Genomic DNA, 16,466 nt, shown 5'->3' with positions numbered 1-16,466 from the left:
GTTGTCAGTATGTATACGGTTAGAAGATGGCTGTTTCTCAGCAGCTAGCAGTGGGTGCGTCAGACACGCACGGAGATGAGAAGGGTATGTATGGACTTATCTAACTCTGGGGGATATGGGGAATAAGCTAAAGTCCCAATAAGTCGGTGTGTTCCTTAAGTGACCAGGAACACATTTGGAAGGCTAGAAGTTTTTCTTCTTAAAAATCTCTCAAATGTATTTATTTATTTATATACAATTTATTTAAGTATATTTTAAAATTATTTTTTTATTCTATTTATTTTAATTTATAAATGTTTATTTATTTTTGTATTTAATTTTAAATTTAACTGTTCAAAAGCGGACTTTCATGACTTTTAGATATATTAAGTTAGGTAAACTTAATGTAAGTGAGGCAATCAGTTGCCACAAAATTTTTAAGTTTTGAGTCACATGTTTTTAAGTAAACAAACTCAACATATTTGACTAATGTGTACTTAAAACAATGACAACACAAACTAATAAACATTGAGTTTGGTTAACATAAACTGGTGTGGTTGTGTACTTATTTTTTTAAAGTTCTGTGAACTTATTCCTGTGGTTTGTAAACTCAAAACTTTTAAGTCATAATAACTGAAAATAATTGAGCTGCCTTAACAGAAAACTGTAAGTCATATTAACTGCAAATATTTGAGTTGAGTTAAATGAGCACTTTTAATTTAACTGTTATCAAAAGGTACATGTAGCAATTCATCCAACCTTTTAAGTTCTGGAAAATTTTGACTTTTAAGTTAATCAACTTAAAAAAATTGTGGCAACTGATTGCCTCACATTTTTTGAGTTCTGGTAACTTATTCGGGTTTACAGTGTATGGTAACTGAGCCTGTGAACCTAACTTGGTCGGGAGCAGGTTTTCTTCAAGAAACCCGGAGTTTCTCTCAGTCTCCTCCCTTTGACACAGCGCTCTTTCATTTCCTCATTCTTTCATTCAGTCTGTATCGGGCGCATTTTAGCGCAGTTTGTTATCGGCATCAATAAAAAAAATAGTGTTGGTTTATTAACCATGTTAGGCAGACTATAAAACTTTTTTTCATCTAAAAACATGGCATTTCCTTTTGTCGACGAGCCCGTTGACAAAGAAGCTGCTTTACTTCGTAGGGTGTTGGCAGATGATATTGGAACCCCGATATTTTAATTTTCAGATAACTTCCTATTTGAGCGGTATCGTTTTTCTTCCCAGTCTGTTATGCAGCCTAGGCTACATAACCTTATCTGTCCTCATATCACTAACGTCACCCATTGTGGACACGCGCTACATCCCAGCAGATTATTTGTGTCACATTAATTCTTTTTTTGCAAACGGCAGTGTTCTTTACAACATTGGTGATGCGGAGCATTTTAGTAAAGCCACTATATAGCAAAGCACCGTCAGAAGAATGTGGCTCGCTCTGAAATGAGTTTTAAACGTTTTTATAGTGTTCCCTGGACACAAACGAGTTCCACAGTATTGCAGGTGAATGATGTAAACCCTTTGAAATAAAAGATTATGAATTATAATTCTGTTAATGATGGTGCTGCAGCCTCAGTGGGATTAGTAGGCATAGTACTTTTTCGTCCGCAGTATTGCACCTAAATGAAATAGATTATAGGTTCAATACCATTTCACCAGTAATATTAGGCTACACTTATGATTAAATATGATATACACTATATTGGAATATATACGCATTTTCTCTTTTGCAGCAGCCGCTGTTGTTTTTTTTAACTCACTGTATGTGCGCATTTATTTATGCTGTTATATTGCTGTATGAAAATAGCTGTTCATATTGTTGTAGGAGTTTGATGAATATATTATGGCAGTTGTTGAGATACTTATAAAAAGGCTGATAAAGTTGCAAATGTGTTTTGAATGAAGTCAGTGATGAAGGGCAATAAATAAAGTCCTATACATGTGTGTTTCTAAGGTGGTTCTTACAATGCCAGACTGGTCAGAGACCAATACACCTTTAATTATTTTAGTCAATTGGTATTCGTTAACAATAAAGGAGCATGTATGTTACTCTACCATGTGCATCATAGAGTAGGTCTAGACCACACTATAATTTACAGAGACCTAACAATTCTAATAATTCCCCCAAGAGCAAGCATTTAGTGCAACAGTGGCGAGGAAAACTTCCTTTAAGGGAGAAACCTCGGACAGACCCAGGCTCTTGGTAGGCGGTTGTCTGACGGTGCCGGTTGGGGATGTGATGAACACTGGCAATTATAAGAACAATAAAGATAATGGAACTATGACTAGAAATAGTAGTTGTAGTAGTTCATGGCACTGCGGGTCATAGCTGGGCGTAGCAGGGTGTCGAGGAGGACCAAGGCGCCACCCTAATCCAAGGAAATCTTTTAGTCGTTCAAGAGAAATCTCCGATAGTCTAGCTAGCTGTCTGGATTTACCCTGCAAAGATCTGAGGAGCAGTTAACCATAGTCCTCACAAATCTCCTGGAGTTTAGAACGCCAACACAAAGAAAGCGGACATCGGTGAAAAGTCATGCATCTGGTGGAATTTCCTGCGGCAGCGGAGCAATCCCACAGGTACAACGTCGTGGATATAGACTACTGGACCAGTATCTATATAGATTAGGCTACATTAAACAACAGGGAGAGGGCACCCTTTAAATATTTTGCTGGGGGGGGGGGACAACTGATGAATACAATTTGTTTCAGTCATGTTTACAGTGTACGTTGAATTTATCAATAAATTATTTTTAGTTTCTACATTTCAGTATTCAATTTCTTCAATATCTTTATTTTCTATGTCTATATAAGGAAGCAAAGCATATAATATGCAAAGAAGGAAACTCTGAAATACATTGAGAAAAAGCCTGGCAGAAGCGAACCGACTGAATGATAGTCTAAAAATATAAATTTACAAAGCCCATATATGAGAGAGAGGGAAAGATAGAGCGAGATTTACAAATCATATTCTAGCATTGTAGATGAGTGTTGTAATTGATCTTCATGGTAAATTACCTGCGTAACATTAGGTGTACATCTTCTGCTCCCTTTTAACGCAAAGAGTACAACTGTTAATTTGTGCAGATTATTAACTCCTTGAACTGTATGATTCAGTAGCAGCAGTCAGTATATTTTTAGGGTGCCTTACAAATTCAGTTGGTCCGCGATCGTCTGCCATGCTTTCTTTCGCTGTGCTTCATTTTTCACAAATAATGTGCTTCACGTTATCGTACTTCCATAAGAATCTGCTGCTCACTCTGTGTACAATGCATATTCTCAATTTTAGCATCAGTAAACCTCTGACCGAAGTGGAGAGAAAACATCCAGACTCCCTGCTCATTGTTGTTGGGGACTTAAACAATCTCAGCAAAATCTCAGTTTTAGTAAATGGTAGAATGTATCAATCAGTCAGTAAATTATACAGCTTACACAAGTTGAAAGAGAACTGATGGCTTTATATTACGGTAGTACTTAAGGTGGTGCTGTGGCTTAGTTGGTTAAAGTGCCTGTCTAGTAAACAGGAGATCCTGGGTTCAAATCCCAGCAGTACCTTGTTGTTGCAGAGAGTACTGCATGTGTACCCAATCCCCATGCTACACAGTATGCTACCCTGGTAGCAAATGAAAAAGGTAAAATAGGATGACTGTTTAGAGCAGGGGTGTCAAACTCAACTTCACTAAGGGCCACAGTGGAAAATATGAATCATATCAAGGGCCACACATGTTTACTTTATTGATATGCTTTTACTTAATCAAAGAAATGGTCAAATATCTTTGACTGTATTATTGCATGTGTCATATAGTCTTCTCACTTACAGTTTGGTCGACATAAAGTCCTAAAGAAGTCAGGAAAAAGTTCCTCAGCCATCATCATAGAAAAAAAGCGCTCAAAGACTTCGGCAAAAGTGACAACAACGCAGGAAAAAATTTACAAATCGTCAAAAAAAAATTACAACAACGTCAGAAAAAGCGACAAAAACTAGGTGGGCCAAAATGTATAGTGTAGGATCATAATCTGTGGGGGGGGCTGGATTTGGCCCGCGGGCCTTGACTTTGACACATGTGGTTTAGAGCAATGCAAGTACAGTATAGGTTATAATATACACCTAGTTTATTCATCAGCCATTTCTGTTCATTTGACTTAATCATGCTGTTTTGATAAAAAACTAGTAAATTCATAATTACCTCTCATCCATTCTGTGAGGACCAACCTGTAGGAGGCGCTGTAGCTCAGTGGTTAAAGCACCTGTCTTGTAAACAGGAGATCCTGGGTTCAAATCCCAGCAGTGCCTGATTATCAATTGATTATCATAACACAGTGTTTGCCTCTTTATTTTCAACAAGGGCAATAGACTTAATACCTGATTTCCCATATCCCAAAAGTTATATGTAACATTAGGCTATTAGCAATTGAAGTTTAAAACCACAGTATGATCCATACAGAAAGTAACATTTTATTATAAATCTCAACACTATACGCATATCATGTCTCCTCGTAACTCCTGTTTAATCAAATTAGGCCAATCCAAAGTTACATTTTGTTAATTTAGTTTAAAGATCATTGTATGTTTTTAAAAGTGTTAGCATCCTAATGAACAGGGTTTTTTGTACCATAACGTTACATGTGTCCATATTGCACTCAAGCTCTCATCTGAACAGATTTCTGTCGTTCAAAAAACTCTCGACCAAGTTTAAAACTTTTACAGCCAACTTAATAAAATGTCTGGTTTTATTCGGGCTAGAGTTTATAAAGTCTCTCCATTTGAACTGTCTATTTTTTCTTTTAAATAGTTTTTACCACACTTCCTTACATTGTACAGGGTTTTATACACCTGATAGTCTTTATTTTTTAATCCCGATGTTTCTATGACTCAGTCATATCGTGTTATTTTGCTGTTTTGTAAAGCACTTGGTAGCGTGGATTTTGAAAAATGCTCTATGAATGAAGATGATCATAATCATTGTTATTTCAAGCTCTGCAGGGTATGATGTCATTGAAGTTAGATATCGCTGTGAGCAGGGTTCAAACCTGCGCAGGGAGACCCGTTTAGATTCCAATCCAATGCCCTAACCACTCGGCCAGGAACGGAAACAAGCTATCACTACCACTGTAGCTGAGACAAGGATCTGGCCAAGTGAGTGGTTGCTATGGTGCAGCATTGATTAGTGGATTGGTTGCAGGTGTGCAGCTGGGAGCAGGTGAATCAGCTTGGCAGCAATCAGGAGCCGGGAGAGGGAGGGAATCACCACGGCAACAACACAGACACACAGAGAAAGAGAAACAGTCCTGTCTGAACTCCACCCACAGCCTGCGGTCTACAGAAGGTAAATTCACTTGTATGCAATTTTTACATTGTATCAGTTTTATGAAGTTTCTAGAACTTGTAATGCTAATCGCATTAGCATGTTACCGACAGGATCTATATCTGTAACAGCGTACTTCATGGTTCACTTCAGTTAGTTACTGTCCATTAGCTCTCGTTCACTCCTGTTCTGTTGTTCCGCTGTACATAAGACTACAGGAGGTGAAGATAAGCTTTTATAGAGCTTTAATGTAGTAACTTCTTAGGCTACACATGTTTCAGTCGGCTCCACTGCTAACAATAATGACCTTCTCTAACTCTTCTACTCATTTTATTTAACTCTCTCCTCAATTTCCCAACTATGGCAAGAAAGACCTTGCCCCAAAATATGAATTCCCATTTACCCCAAAAAGATAATTCAATATTACTCTCATCAGGGTTGCGGAGAAATATGAATTTTTGCTCTTCCGTTGCAGTTCCTCCAGGTTAAGGTAGCTTCTACAACTCATCACTCAGTGAGAAAAATGCATCATAACCTGAGTATTGTGTGTTAGTATTGTCAAGTTAGCTAAGAAAGTTAAAGCTACATCAGTATGATGAACAGTAGGCCTAAATGAGATTTGGGTTTATTTAAGTAAGTAAAGAGAGGAACATTGCTACGTATCCTTCATTTCTTATCTACTAGTAATTCAGAAGAGGTTTTTGAGAATGATGTCACGTTCTAACATCCAGACTCCCTGCTCATTGTTGTTGGGGACTTTAACAGTGCAAACTTCAGCAAAATAGCAGTTATAGTAAATGGAAAAATGTATCAATCAGTCAGTATACTGTATATTATACAGCTTATACAAGGTAAAAGAGAAATTAAGACTTAACATTACAGAAGCCCTCAAGGAGGTGCTGTGGCTTAGTTGGTTAAAGTGCCTGTCTAGTAAACAGGAGATCCTGGGTTCAAATCCCAGCAGCACCTTGTTGTTTTAGAGATTTCCTCTGTTTGCATCCCATCAGCATGTGTACCTGATCCCCATGCTACCCATTATGCTACTGATAGGTGATATAATCAAACCAAATGTATTTTCATATTTCATATTGTGTAATGTGTTATTGAAAGAATCTAGGTAAAAGTTCAGAATGATGTTATGCAGTCTTATGCGTGAGAAGCTGGATCTGATCCAGATGTTGGCATAGGAGAATAACAGATACAGAAGAGGCCCTGATTGAACAGCTGTCAAGATGTGTTATGTTTTCTGTCATTCTATAGTGAATAACAACTTTAGGCACAGTTAACCTATGACCTGAGAAGAGGCCTACAGGAACTGTGTGTCTCTTAGCATATGGGAATATATCGTTGTTATGATGAGATCATGTAAGGGTTTCCAGATGTGAAGGTTTTCAAGATCTATAAGATGGTCAGGTTGAGAAGGATTCGAGGAGAGTACTTGGTCTATGCCATGCTGCATGTACCTTGTGTTCTCCCTCATGAGAATTTGTTCAATATTGAATAAAGCTCCATATATCTGAAATCATCAAAGTTGTCATCTTTGAGCATCTCCATCATCATTTCCAGAGAGCACCATCTCTCAGCTACCCTGGTAGCAAATGAAAAAGGTAAAAAAGGATTGAAAAGGCGTATTACATTTACACAGAAACACTACATTATCACAGACTTAAGATGGTACATTAAAAACACATGAAATGCAGAGCAATGCATGTTAAGCTACAATATACACCTAGTTTATTCATCAGCCATTTCTGTTCATTTGGCCTAATTATGTTGTTTTGATAAAAACTAGTAAATTGATTATTACCTCTCCTCCTCTCTGTAAGGAAGAGCCTGGAAGAAGCTCACATCAGGCAGTCGGCCCTTTTAATGCCTTGGCTATTAAATTTCAAGTTTATTTCACCTCTGACCTCAGTCAGCATCACATGCACCTTAAACTACACCCAACAGTGATGTCACAGGGTCCTGGTGTACAGCTGGACCACGTTCAGCCCCGACAAAACGAGCAAACCGTGTGTTTAAACTGTAAGAGGCGCTGTAGCTTAGTGGTTAAAGCGCCTGTCTCGTAAACAGGAGATCTTGGGTTCGAATCCCAGCAGTGCCTGATTGTCAGTTGATTACTTGCCACCTGCCACCAGTATTTACATACAGTGACCTGGTATATTTTCAACAAGGACAACAAAAGTTATAGGTAACATTAGGATATTAATATGTAATAATGACAGCTAGTGTTAAAATAATTACCGCAGTACAAATTCAAGAGTCGTCTCCCCAGACTCGAAGTTCACGGAGGTTGCCAGGCTGAGACCGCAATTAATGTCTCACACAGCCAGATATTAAATCACAGCACAGCGGAGTAGCAAACGTTAGATACCGGCTATATTGACAGTCATAGAAGCCCGTGCTCATGCGGGGCTCTGTACCCAACTGACAGACACACTTTTACAGCTTAGAATTACAGTTGGAACCGCTAAAAACACAACAACCTCGCCGTCCTTTCCACCCGACGGACAGACACACTTCCTCGGCTTAGAATTGTGGTAGGAACCGCTAAAACTAACACTACCTTGCCGTCCTCTCCACCCAACTGAACACACTTTATTAGCTTAGAATTACAGCAACAATCGCTAAACATACTGCAAACTCGCGGTCCTCTCTTCCCGATTTACAGCCCCCCTCCAGTAACGTTAGCAGTTTGCAGGGTTAGCATGGCGGCGTTAGCCAGGACCAGTGTCTCAATTGTTTTTAACCAACTCGGGTACTCTTGCTATATAATTCAATGTGAATACATGAATGTTGACTTGACATAAAATGCCCGTCCCTTGTAGCCGTGATAAATTAGCCTGAAGCTAATGCTTACCTGTTCAGGAGGTAATTAGCCAACTCAGCGTCCTTTTGGGCTCTAAGCTGTCTCCATCTTTCAAATACATCTCCAATATTTACCCGGGGTTTGTTACGTCTTTGGTCATGCAACTGTTAGAAACATGCCGTTTTTTTTTAGGTTGGGTACAATTTATCTCCGTTGATCCTGTTCGTTTGTTTGCTGGTTTCACGGCTGTACTAACGTTACTGCGCTAAAGCGCTGGGTTTACTATTTTACAGGTATATCTGGCAAACCGGCCTGGGGCCTGTACTACGAATCAAGATCAACATGCCCTGGATTTATTTCATTTACCCGGCTTCACCTTACCTAACAACCGCGGTCCCGCATAACCTGTGTCACGACGGTGGTTACAACTAGTTCAATCAACCCAGGGTTTCCCAAACCAGCGGTTTGGGAAATTTTATGTGATTTATTATAAATCACATAAAAGAGGCGGTGTTTGCACAGCACGACCAATCACAAACATCTACCAGAGCCGCATATTTTACATAAGAAGAGCAAACTATAATTCTACATTATTACAGTTGCTGCTTCCTAAAACAGGAGGAAAGCTGGCAAAAAAATAGCCGACGTTGTAAATGCGTAAAGCACAACGCTTATATCACGTCCCCATCAGTCAGGCACAAGATCTGGCCATGATTACACTTGTGCTTTCCATAAACTGCCGTTGCTTTAGCCTATTATTTCAGTTGCAACCCTGGCAGTGGTAAGCAATCGTGAGAGCAAATTAAATATATAAAAACATAATTCAAACCGATGTGCGCATTGGCAACACAAGGCTCAACAAGCCGACAAATAGCCTATATGTAATTCCCTCTGCTGAAAATTTATATCATTCATAAAAATACCCATCAGGGAATGTTAATGGGGTTGTTGGTCTCTAAATGTTTTAACTTTTCTAAGCGCGTCCCTCTCTCTCTCTCTCTCCACGCACCGAGCTCCACCTGATCTTCTAAGAACGGTGACGCCGTTATCAATCGAGTATTGATTGGTCGGTAGGCGGTGCTTTTACACCGGTTGATCTCTAATCTCCAACATAACCTGCTCCCGAGCAGGTTAGGTGTTCAGCGATTGAACCCGGTAACGAGTGATACACTGTCGTGATACACCGTCGCGATACACAAAACCCTGTGTTGAACCTGAAGTTACCTCGTTAACGCCAAATCTTGCTTCGTAGTACAGAACTCTGGTTTATAGAGCAGAGGCTGATTGCTGACGTCGTGCAGCTGGACTCCTGACTCCCTCACAGCTGGCTCCACTCCTGCAATCAAACACACAGACACCAGCACAGGGGAGGAGAGGCTGCGGGCAAAAAAGTCAATAATTACCTCCTATGTCCTTTACTAACCATTTTTCCTTAACCCCAATGGTAACTGTCATGAGGTCAAGGAAAGGTGTGAAGGAGAATTCAAAAGGAATTAGGAAAAGACAACAGCGGTGCCAGGAGAATCCGACTGTCCTTACACTCGGCTGCGTGATGATGCGGCGGTGGATGTTATTGACGTGGGTCTGCCGGTGAAACAAGCACATCTGGATACTTCGCCTCGTGCGTTTTCACTGTGTTGTTTCATACTGGCTCTATAAACGTGGACAACCTGGTGGAAAATATTACTGCATCACCATTTTATTTCCTATCTTATTCTGCATTAATTATGTTGTTTCATGTAAAGCACTCACTGCATGTCATTTCGTTATTATAAAGCACTGAGCTTTAGGCTGTTTCTTGTATGAAAGGTGTTCTGCAAATAAAGTTTATTTTCATTACTGGTTGCTCACGCTCACCCTCCTGCCCATATTTATCCACGTGAATCCCGATTAGGATGATTGGGTGTAAATAATTGTTAAATGGATGCAAGATAAGCAGAACATGTCAGGCCTACGGATCTACTGTACATATTCTATGTTATAAGGGTTAGATGGTTGCGGGTGGGTGACAGAAATACATTATTAATGAGGACAATATTCTCTAAACTGTAAACACAGCGGAGCTGCTAGTTTTGCTGTTTAAATATCCCACCATAGGCCTGTTAGCTGCAGTGGCATTACTGCTTTAAGGTGATTGATGTGGATGGAATGTAGTCAAATATGTAGTGACTTTCAACCAAAACATATATTGAAATATATATACTATATATATCTGTCCTGGTAATTAAAGGCAGAAAATCCCCCCCCCCCCCAAATAAATACTAATACCGAACTGTAAAAATACTTTACAAGTAAAGGTTTTGCATCGAAAATGTTACTTAAGAAAAAGTATGTAAGTTTAATCGGGAAAATGTACATGAAGTATGAAAAGTAAAAGTAGTCATGTGATGGTTATGGACATTTCTGTTGCCTGGTTTTGGACATTTCTGTTGCCTGTTTATATATTTCTGTTGCTGTTCCAGTTTTTGTTGTTTATTCTAAATTGTGTATGTTTTGGTTAATTCCTGTGTTCTCTGTTCTCCCTTGTGTTGTCTAGTGTTGTGTCAAGTTTCTGTGTTTAGTTGAATTCATGTTTTCTGTCGGTTTTTCCTGTTTCCTGTTTTTTTTTTGATAGTCTGTTTTCTGTCTTTTCATGTCTAGTTTTACTTTCTGTGTTTTCCCGCCTTTGTTGATTACCCTGTCTCTCCTAATGTGTTTCACCTGCTGTGTCTCCTGCCCCTCGTTACCTCATTACCCAGTGTATTTAGCCCTTGTGTTTGCCTTGTCTCTTGTTGGATCGTTTTGTGTCCGTTACCCTGTCTGCGTGAGTTTGTGTTCCTCATTCGGCTGGTTTGTATTCTGTCAGTTTGTTTCAGCCTTGTGCTTTTTTTGTATTTTTCCCTGGGTTTTTTCCAGTCTCTGTACTGCCGCTTTTTGTTACATTAAATCCTTAAGTTCAAACCATCTCCTGCCTGCCTGCTTCTACCTGCATTTGGGTCCTTTAATTCCCTACACCGTAACAAGTCAATGCAGAAAAATCCTCCCATTTTAGAAACTGGAAACAATGAAAACAGTTCTGTCAATCAACTACATGTTTAATCGTTTAATTATATCATCTGTATTGTAGAACTAAACATTGTTGGGTAGTTTAATTTATAATAAAACATGTGTTTTGCGTGCAGAAATCTTAACTTGTAAAGTAACTAAAGCTCTCAGATGAATGTAGTGGAGTAAAAAGTACAATATTTCTCTGAAATGTAGCGGAGTAGAAAGTGGCATGAAAAGAAAAGACATACAAGTACCTCAACATTTGTTCTGAAGTACAGTACTTGAGTAAATGTACTAAGTTACATTCCACCACTGGTATTGAACTTCTTTGAGTTAACTTTTCTGAACTGAACTGATCTTTAACTTGATATGAAGCTGCTGACGGATTATCAAATATAGGAGTGTTTTTGTCACCATGACAACCAGGGCAGGCTGAGATGTTCCTATCACATTAATGCTGTCAGTGTCTTATTATTTCCGGTAGACGTGTTAACATCAGCAGAGTCTGTCAGAGACAGGGTTACATCTCCAACTAACCATTATATTATTGTTGATGAATCTATTCAAGGAATAAATACTTAAGTCTATAAAACACCAGTAAACAGAGAATATGAACAGCACATTTTGTCAAGGTCCAAGGTGACGTCTTTAAATGTCCTGTTTTGTCCGTCCAACAGCCCAAAACCCAAAGATATTCAGTTGATGTGAATCTCTGTGTCTGATGTCATGCACACATGGGCAACGATAACCTCACGAGATCAAGGCGGCCGCAGTTTTGAGACGCAGGCATGCAGATGCTTTCCACCGACTGCAAGACCCAGGCGGACTGCAGTATAGTGGTATTTACCGGGGAAAGAAATGTGCCATATTCACAAGTTTGAAAATACGTTGGTGGTCCTGTAGCTGCCACTCTGTAGCAAAGATGGCAGCCATGCGAGTACGTTTTGACCGCTTTGAGTGCATCCGGGTATTTGTCATGCACTGCATTTGGCCATACTTCATCAGTGTGCACTCAAAATCTCCCTAACCCCCCCCCCAATCAGTTTCTGTAGACAGTAATTACAGGCTGTAATGGTATTTATCCTATGTATTGTTATATATTGAAGTATAATGCAAATTTTATTCATACTTATTTCCATACTATATTAATTATAATTTCTCTGTGTTTTCTTAAGTTTGTTTTAGAATAGGATCAATTGTAATTTAATACTTTGCTGGTATTGAATGATTTAAAATTGGCCACCATGAAATCAATGTGATCGTTCATGATACTGTACGCGATTTCGTTCATTCCTGGTTCTAGAGAACAGGATAGAACAGGAGATAGCCGTTAGGTTGATACATGTGTGTTCAAGGTTACGAAAAGCAAGAAAGAAGAAGCTACAGTTAAACCACAAAGAGGAAGAAGTGGTATGTGTAGGCGTGAGATAGCTGCAGAAGACTGCCCGAAGACGAGACAGGATGACGAAGAAGATAAAGTTGAGGGATAAATCAGGAATCGGGGTCACAATTTTGGAGCGGCTTCATGGACCAAAGCTCCGTACTTACTGTTTGGTTGCTAGGGATACGTAGTCTCATTGTGCACCCATGTGTTCTCTAAAATTAATTGCTGGACTTAGATAGATATTATTGACTGAAATATCTCGTCTCAGATTTCCTTCCTAAGTTCTGTATCATTTAACCCAAATAACAAATACGTAGGAATTGATATAGAATAATTTGGAGTCAGAACTTAGGCCTTCGGGCCCAACTATGTGTCCAGAGAACAATTCCTTCACGCTACATAGAGAAAGTGTTTTTGCCAAGGGATGTCAAAGCTGACCCTCCTTGAAGTGGGACCGGCACGACCTGGTTCCTCCGAGTGGTCCTCTCTGTACCGCCCAAAACAGCACAGAGCTCCAACAGGACAGCTTGATGCAGTTGGAACCTAGCCTCGCTCCGCCCTCCTACGTACTTCCACTAAATTTTCATTTCGCTTCAGTACTCTGTCTGGGTTCGTAGGATAGTCTTGGGTTTTCTCAACCAAAGTTTTTGGCGGTCCAATCAGCGAACAGAGGGAGTGGCTGAGAACGATGACGTTGAGGCTGTGCGCTAGAGTTGCGCGGAGAAAGATGTGAGCGAAGCCATTCGGTCTGTTGTGGCAACGCTGCTGAATATCCAGAAGTTAAAGCCCAAGCAAGAACAATCTTTGCTGAGTTTTGTTGGTGGTCATGATGTTGTGGCCCTCCTCCCCACAGGGTTCGGGAACAGTTTGATTTTCCAGCTCGCTCTGTTAGTAATGAAGGAGTTGGCTAAGGCTAACGCTAGCGATGCTAATGCTAAATATAGGCCTTGGCAGTCTCCCCTCTTGTTGCACATGCGCATGACATATGTCACGACCAAATGTTAGCAATTGGTTATGGTAGATCCAGACTGGCTCTGGGCAGATCCAATAATTTTAAACTTCAACAAAGTACCCACCTTCAAGGAAGTTAACACTTTTCAATGGAGAGTGGCCAGACTCTCTGAACAAATTAAATGGACCAGAGTCTGGTAGGACCAGGCTAGTTGGAACTGGTTCTGAGCCCACTCATCCTCATTTGCCAGCAAGTCTTCTTGCTGTCTGTCTCCATTTGCCACATCTACCAACAGTGCAAAACCAGCCATTGTGCGTCATTAAGCATGGCATGCCTTTTTATACCCATCAATTTGATTTTATCTTAAAAGCTGACAGAATTATTAGGTGTCGGAATGAATCTATTAATCAAATAGTTCTGCACAAGAGCTTGCAATTAGTAAAACTTAATTTGTAATGCACCTGGTTATCACATCAAGTTTGCTTTTTATAAGTCCCAATTATTGTGTAGAGTGCGGCGTACGACTTCTTTTGAATTCCACATTTATAAATGAGGCCCCAGGACTAATCAATATGGAGTCTATATGAGAGGCTCTTGTTATGAATCTGTTAAATAGTTTATAAAGGTCTTTCAGAGAAACCTCTTGATCTCAAAGTTCCAGAATAGGGTTTTATTGCAACTACGGCTTCCATGGTGATAATATAACCATCTTTGTTCCCTTTTTTTCAGGTTATCGGCATGTCTCTTCTCTTTTGTACCCTGTTCCTGGCTGCCTTGATATCAATATTTGGACGGATGACATGCTGTAAGTATTCAAGTTGTTGCAACAGAAAAATTTGGTACTACAAAGTGATTTTGAATGAGGAGGAAAATGTGCTGAAAGGGATTTTGACAGAAAAAGCAAAAGAACAGTGGAATGACGCAGTCAAGTTGAAAATGGGTGAACTCAAGTGGCAAAAATGTTTTTATGTTGCTAAAGAACTGATTGAACATCCCACTGCACCTACATTTCCTGAAGCAGCCGAAAACCAGGTAAAGAACCAACATCTGTTAACTCTGTGTCTTGTCTTTCTTTGTCATTTTATCTTGATTATTAGCAGCTTTATGAGTCCACCACTTTGTTCCAGACTGAAATCTCTGTTTGATGGATTGTGACGAAATGTGGTTCATCATTTATGTTCCCCTCAGGATGAACATTGATGAACGGGCATATTTGAAAAGAACAGAGAAAGGATTATGTGAAAACGTCGTCATGTTTTCCAAAGTCACTGTATGGAACTCTTTGCAGGAGCACTTTCCTCTTAAAAAACGGGGGCCAGAGGATCAGAAGCAAGAGGTTAATTCATTTTCACTGTGGTCTGTGTAACTTATCAGGTCAGTTTTCCACATAAACTGACCAGATTTATACATCTTTTTGTATCATTATTCCAAATTCAAGTATAAACAATTTCCACTACTTCAACTACCACCAAAACAAATGGTGTTTTCTTCAAACAGGATCCTCTTTTGGGGGAGGAGGAGAAGGGAGGAGAATCCAGATTCATCCGACGCCCGCCTATAAAGATGGATCTTTTATGGTAATTTTGTTACGCAACACAACATACTGGAAAGAAATGTTGTATTGAGCCTAACAGTTTTTTACCTAATTATTTAAACGTGAAATCTTCCATTTGTTCCGCTAGAAGTTCTTCATTTGATACCGTTGACCTTTTCTCTTTTACTGGAACCGACCCGGCCCGTGGGTTGGTTCGGGTCCAGCTCGGGCAGAGAATCTAAACTGTAGTTCGGACCAATCAAATTTTCAGGGCGGGCTTCATACGATGATGGACAGATGATCAACAGTAACATACTCAACCACGTCACCAAAGAGCGCTTGGGTTGAATTTGTTTACAACACCGGCAAAGATTGTTTACACTCATCTTCTTCTTCTACTTCTTCCAGCGCGCGTGCAGTTGAGTTCTGTTGACAGCTATGCTCAACATACGTCACATACTCCGTTGCTCTGATTGGTTGAGAGGCATTTTCTTTCCTGGTTCAGTTGAAACACGCCCCATAATCGCAGTATCAGACTCATATTCTGACTAGAATCTGAGTATGACCACATCAGGCTAACGTTTATGATAAAAAAAAAATCCCAAATCTTTGCTCTGAGGGGCTTCATACTGACATTAAGAGGAAAACATGACTCACCTTGTGGATCCTCAAGATTCCTTTAGTGGTGTGAAATGTAAAGTCTGTGGCGATTTTAAATGGGATGAGCTTGTATGTATACTTAGTCATTTTGTGGCAGCTGTAAAATTCCAACAACATCAGCAAATGTCTTCCTCTGCTGTTGCTTTTTGGTTTTCTTTTCTCTTACAATTTGTGTAGAGGGATTTCTCTGAACCAAGTCATAACACATTTAATACATGAGACGCAAAGCAGATGTTTGGTCTGATTAAACCAAAAGGCCGGTACCTGTGCACACAGTGTGTGCTGCAGAGCTGAAGAGCTGGCCCCTGCAGAATAGAAAGTATTCAACGCACAACGCTTGCATGAAACGACCACAAGCACGTTGTTCCTCTTTCTCAGGCTGACTCTTTCCTTCTTGAGCTGTGTCTCTTATCAGTAACCTGTTTATATTCTGTCACTGCAGTGCTGCTCACCTTCATGTCTCTACTTCACAGTTTTAAAAGTCACTGAAACAAAACAGAACATTGAAGCTGTTCTGACATTCATTTTCGTGGGAATCATTTCTTGTGCAGTAATGTGAAAAAAATGATCTGTGCATTCATTTTCAGCAGTTAAGATTGGTGCATCAGTGCAGAGGACAGACTTAAGCAGAGGTGGTAACGAAGTACAAATACGTTGTTACCTTACTTAAGTAGAAATTTTGGGTATCTATACTTTACTGGAGTAAGTATTTTACAGCAGACTTTTTACTTCTACTCCTTACAATTTCACGCTATTATCTGTACTTTCTACTCCTTACATTTTAAAAATAGCCTCGTTACTCCTATTT

The 16,466-nt window shown here is 39.7% G+C and overlaps 4 non-coding genes across 4 annotated transcripts; all 4 read left to right on the top strand.

Moving 5' to 3' along the window:
* Window positions 1-3,467: 3,467 nt before the first annotated feature.
* On the top strand, window positions 3,468-3,541 carry trnat-agu. The gene has a single exon. It is a non-coding gene; the product is annotated as a tRNA-Thr (tRNA).
* A 666-nt stretch (window positions 3,542-4,207) lies between these two features.
* trnat-ugu lies at window positions 4,208-4,280 on the top strand. Its single transcript has one exon. It is a non-coding gene; the product is annotated as a tRNA-Thr (tRNA).
* A 1,907-nt stretch (window positions 4,281-6,187) lies between these two features.
* Window positions 6,188-6,261, top strand: trnat-agu. Its single transcript has one exon. It is a non-coding gene; the product is annotated as a tRNA-Thr (tRNA).
* Window positions 6,262-7,323: 1,062 nt separating this feature from the next.
* trnat-cgu lies at window positions 7,324-7,396 on the top strand. Its single transcript has one exon. It is a non-coding gene; the product is annotated as a tRNA-Thr (tRNA).
* Window positions 7,397-16,466: the final 9,070 nt, after the last annotated feature.

The sequence above is a fragment of the Sander lucioperca genome, chromosome 24, assembly GCF_008315115.2.
Source record: "Sander lucioperca isolate FBNREF2018 chromosome 24, SLUC_FBN_1.2, whole genome shotgun sequence".
In the NCBI taxonomy this organism is placed as follows: domain Eukaryota; kingdom Metazoa; phylum Chordata; class Actinopteri; order Perciformes; family Percidae; genus Sander; species Sander lucioperca.
The sequence above is the reverse complement of the archived record's forward strand: the minus strand, read 5'-3'. Positions and strand labels throughout refer to the sequence as shown.